A 5,989-nucleotide genomic window follows, 5' to 3' on the forward strand; every position below is an offset into this window, starting at 1 on the left:
ATATAGTGAGAGCAGTATATATATGTATATATCTCACCTGAATATAGTGAGAGCAGTCATCCTTGCCTTCTTCCCAATCTTAGACATAAAGCTTCCCGTTTTTCACTATTAAGCGTGATGGTAGCTGTAGGTTTTTAATAGATACCCTTTCCAAGCTAACTAAGTTCCTTTTTATTCTTTTGTTGTTGAAAGTTTTTATCATGAATGAGTGTTGAATTCTGTAAAATATTTTTTTCTGTACCTATTGAGATAATCACATATTTCTTTCAAATTTGTTGCTATGATGAATTACACAAATTGATTTTCAATTGTTAAATCAACCTTTTAATCCTGGGACTAATCCTATGTGACAATGAGATACCACTTTACTAAATTGCTGGATTTGATAAACTAATATTTTCTGAAGGATTTGCCTGTCTTCATGAGGAGCACTGATCTATAGTGTTCTTGTAATGTCTTTGTCTGGTTTTGGCATCAGTAAAATGCTGTTCTCATAAAATGAGTTAAGCAATATTCTTTCCTCTACTATTTTTTTTTTTTTAAGATTGGCACCAGAGCTAACAACTGTTGCTAATCTTTCTTTTTTTTTCTGCTTTTTCTCCCCAAATCCCCCCAGTCCATAGTTGTATATTTTAGTTGTGGGTCCTTCTAGTTGTGCTACATGGCACACTGCCTCAGTGTGGCCTGACAAGCAGTGCCATGTCTGCACCCTGGATCCAAACCAGCGAAACCCTGGGTCGCCAACCGGAGCACTTGAACAAAACCACTCGGCCACAGGGCTGGCCCCTCCTCTACTATCTTCTTAAAGAGTGTAGAATTGGTATTCTTTCTTTCTTAAATATTTGATAGAATTCACAAGAAAATCCATTTTGGCCTGGAATTTTCTTCGTGGGAAGAATTTTAACTATAAATCCAATTTCTTTCATATATATAAGGCTATTGAAGTTATCTATTCTTTTTTTTTTTAATATTTGACCTTTTTTTGGTAGCACCTTTATTGACATAAAATTCACACACCATACAATTCACCCATTATGGCTGAATAATAGTCCATTGTATGGATGAAACATTTTGCTTATCCATTCATCAGTTAATGGACATTTGGGTTCCACCCACTCTTTGGCTACTGTGATTAACACTGCTATGAACATTTGGGTACAAGTTTCTGCATAGACACGTTTTCATTTCTCTTGAGTATATACCTAGGCATGGAATTGCAGAGAGATATGGTGGCTCTATGTTTAACCTTTTGCAGAACTACTAGACTTTATTTCTTCTTTCTTCTTGAGTTACCTGAGTGATTTGTCTTTCAAAAAATTTGCCCATGTCATGTAGGTTGTTGAATTTATTTAATAAACTTGTTTGCAATATTTCTTTATTATCCTTTTATTGTCAGTAAGTCCTGCAGTGATGTCCTCTCTTTCATTACTGATGTTGGTAATTTGTGTCTTCTGTGGGAGGTGGGCATGGGAGAGGGGTTTGTTCAGTCTGACTAGAGGAGAGGTTTATCAATTTTATTTTTTCAAAGTGGCTTTTGGTTTCATTTTTCTATTGTTTTTGTTTTCAACTTTATAGATTTCTGCTCTTTATTATTTCCTTCCATCAGCTTACTTTGTTTCGCTCTTCTTTTTCTAGTTCCTCAAGGTGGAAGCTTAGATCCTTGAGTCAAGATCTTGTTTTCTCATATTTACATTTAATGCTATAAATTATCCTTTAAAAGCACTTCTTTAGTTTAATCCCACAGCTTTGATATAATTTTCATTCTCCTGTTAAAAATTTTTATAATGTCTCTTGCAATTTCCTCTTAGATGTGAGTTATTTAGAAGCATGTTGTTTAATTTCCAAATATTTGGGGGATTTTCCAGATAGTTCAGTTATCGATTTCTTGTTTAGTTCTGGTGTGGTTAAAGAACATGGCCTACATGGTATCAATCCTCTTAAATGTATTTGTGACTTATTTTATGGCCCAAGATATGGTCCATTTTGGTAAATAATCTTTCTGTACTTGAAAACAATGTGTATTCTGATGCTGTTGGGTGCCGGGCCGGTCCCTTGCAGTCCCTTTTTTAATACACAGATTTGTAATTTTGTTAAATCTGACCATATTTTTTAAAACTTTGTGATTTACTATAGTCTTTCCTGGAGGATATGCCTGTTAGAATTTTGTTAAGCTTCACGGTTTTGCAGACATTTTTATAGTAATTTAACATTCTTTACATCCAAAAATGTGGTATATCACTTTATCTGTTCCTTTAATTCACTCAGTAACTTCCAAAGGAACTCCTTATATACTCAAAGTCTACTAAATTACCCTCTCTCTTTTGGGATCAGTACGAGTGGGTTAGTTTCCTATTTTCTAGCTAGTGAGTACTGACAGAATGCTCCTGATACTTGGGTCTAGCTTTCGTTAAACTTAGTTGGTTCCGTATTGCTATGTTGCTGAGTATCTCGGATTTTTCAGTTCCAAAGTTTTATGATTGCCTCACTTTTTTTTTTTCACTTTTAGCTGTAAAAAGACTATCAACAATAATTACTTTGTATTAAGAACCAAAGGTCAAGAATTGACTTAAATGTTTTTTCCAAAATTCTGTAAGATTTATTATGCCTCCCACTCCAACATAGTACCTCACGGCACTTGAAATAATGTAATGTTTGTTCCCTACCAGACTATTAAGGATCACCAGGGCAGGTCCAAGCCCATCTTTTTCACTGCTCTATTGTGACTGCTTGACACATTGTGGGTACACTCCTTGACCAATCTCGTGTAAGGCAGTGTACTAAGCCCTACAAGTTACAAGGACTGGCAATAATCCAGGAACCACGCTCTAAATTTGTCCCAGGTTACACATTATTAGTTGAATTTTGATTTGGAGCGAAGAGATACTATACAATTTTACGTAGGGAAAGCGGGTTTGGCGAGAGAAAGGGAGGCTAATAAGTATGGGGTAGTTGTAGCACTTAAAAATGCAGTAGTCATCACTGTTTCAGCCACAAGCAAGTTTTAGACAAGGTATAAGGAAACCTACATAGATAAGTGTAAGTAAAGGTCATATAGATTTACTCATGTAAAATAAATGAATTGAATCAAGTCCCTAATACGTGGCCACTCCTAGTGTCAATCATCAAGGGAAGTTTGTGTTAGATCAGAAACCACAACAATGAAGACAAGACCGAGGGGAGGCAGAAGAGTTTTACTCTTTGGATTCCAGTGCAAAAGGTCAAGTTGTGTAGAAGGTCACTCCTAATCTGGCTTCTCGAGTATGATCTCCAGCCAGGACACCCGTTGAACTAGTCTGATTCTAAACTGCAGCGTCCTCAAGGCAGTTTAGAATGGGATAGGCTGTCTGAGAGCAGGGGGACGAGCAGAACCTCTGCAATGTAAGTTAAGCGGTTTCTGTTGCATAAATTCTGAACTTGTATCCCTTTGCACTCCCTTTCATACTTTTATTCTCAGCTCTTCTATGGGAATTAGGCTCGTTTATATGCAAACTAGTGTTGAGAAAGCAAGGCACTGTAGGGAATATTCCTCTCCACCAAGCTCATCCCAAAATTAAGATAAAGTGAAGATCATTGGAGGCTTATTTTAGTAAAAAGGCAGGCCTTTACTTAGACATGAATTCTACATAACCTAGAATTTTACTTCCCCTTAGAGAGGCCATGATTCTCATCTGCCTAGCTCACTGACAAATCCCTAGAGTTTAGAATAGTAGGTATTCAATAAATTTGTAGAAACAATTTACAACTTTTACATCAGCAAGACAGGTAACTTTCTCAGATAGGAAGACGGTAAAGGACAGTCACGAAAATGCTTTGAGTGTATTATAATAAAGTTCTTATCTTACTGGACTTTACTGTTATATATACTAATTACTTCAAGTTGTGTGTTCAAATTTCACCTGTATAAGTAGTTACACACGTGGTATCTGACAGTTTCATTGTACTTTAGTGTAGGAGATTGCTACTGACAAACAGGATTCAAGATTGTCCGTATCTTTGTAGAGAACTTTTGATATTGCCAATATAGTTTTTAAAAAGACAGACTAACTAGATGAGCTCCAGAAGTCTGGTCAAGGAAACAAAGAACAACCTTGTAGTCAGATATCCTGTTGAAGCTACAGCCACTTAAACGTGATTTAATTTATACTATGTGGATCCTTTATAAATTCAGATGTCTTGAGGACAGTACATAGAGTAAAACTGGGATGAAATTCAGCTATGTGGAAGATTAGTTTCAGTAAATCAGGAATATTCAATTCAAAGTTCACAAACTCCAAATTATTCCCACCCAATAGGGTATTTTTCCAAATACTGGATTTAAACTTTCATCTCAAATTAATATGAAACAGCCACGATTCTTTGAGATCTAAATTCTAAATTGTTTTATGCTCCCAACTATTTCTGGAGCAGACTTTGATTCTAGATAAACAATTTTTACTGAAGAGACCAACTGTTTTAAATTTAGACAACTGGAAAGCTTGGGAATTTCTGCCCCAGTAACAGATTATTCTGACTTTACATTCCTCAATGTTCTATCCAGATAACTACATCTACATTTAAAAATCTGACTCAAGTCGTTTTTTCCATTTGGCTATGTTACTTGGCTGCATCATAAACTAAGACTAAATTCCTGTGGTACAGCCTTGTAAGGGAAGTCCAAAAACGACCCTGTGCCTGTATGATTTATTCCCTGAAAAATTCTCATAGGCTCACCACTCCTACTCACTGCAGCACCCAACTTCTCAGGAATGTTCTAATCACCCAGCTGGAAAAGCACCAGTCTGGGAGGCAGATTAGTGTACACCCCATCCAGCTGAAACCCAACCATAAGAGCAGAACTTTTAGGCCCACTCTCTATTTCTTTTACATTCTGAAAAAGTGCAGGGCTTTCTAACCCTCATTTAGGAAACTAAGCCCTTCAGAGAGTAAGATAACAAAACCTTTCCAGCTACCCTAGCTTGGATGTCAACAAAGCCCAATATTTTCTCCAAGCATAATGTGGTAGCAAGGTCCACTGATCCCCACCTCCAGGTACTATGGCTGAACTAATTGGTATGTCACTGACCAAGATAGGTTACACAAAAGTACGGTTTCTGCTCACTCTTAGATCACTTGCTCTGGGGGAAGTCAGATGTCAGTTATCACTCAGGCAGCCCTTTGAAGACACCAACATAGCAAGAAACTGAGTTCCTCCAACAACCAAGTGAGTGAGCCATCTTGGAAGCGGCTCCTTCAGCCTTAGTCCAGCCTTCAAGATGTTGCAGCTCTGGCTGCGAGTTTCACTGTAACATGATGAGACCTCAAGCCAGAACCACCCAGGTAAGCCACTCCTGGACCCTTGACTCAGAAACTACGGGCGACCATACATGTTTCTTGTTTTAAGCTGCTAAATTTTGGGATCATGTGCTACACAGTGATAACTAAGACACATCAGGCAAAGATCACCCATTGTTTTTTGAATGGAATAATTGTAATTATAACACTTTTGACTAAGAGATTAAGTATTGACTTAATTTTGTTAAAGACACAAGTTTAAATTCATGTTTGAGATTCAGAAAAAAAACTTAAAAGCAATTCCCAAACTTACAGAACTACTAAATTCCCCCCTCACTGCTAACAAAAATAAAAACTTTTGATTATACGTTATCTGTAGTTAGTGCACACTAATAATTAGAGCACAGCCTAAAGTGTTAGGAGTTTTTAACAATTACATTCAAACTACAGCAGCAGTAGGACAGCTCTTTGGCTCTTATTTTTTTCTCATTGGGACTGAACTGCAGATACTGGGCAGTGTTTCTAGCAGGTTCCGAAAGGACTGAATTAGGAGGCCTTGATTACACTTGGCCTATTTTAATTAGCTTTAAGTTAGATTTTTAGAGAAAGTAAATAAAACAATATGGGCAACAGTAGACAATGACTACATCAGCTGCTGATCTCAGGATTCAACACAAGGCAGGGTTTTCTTTGACATTTATCAGACAACACAGATTAC

Source organism: Equus quagga, chromosome 4, assembly GCF_021613505.1.
Source record: "Equus quagga isolate Etosha38 chromosome 4, UCLA_HA_Equagga_1.0, whole genome shotgun sequence".
Taxonomy (NCBI): Eukaryota; Metazoa; Chordata; class Mammalia; order Perissodactyla; family Equidae; genus Equus; species Equus quagga.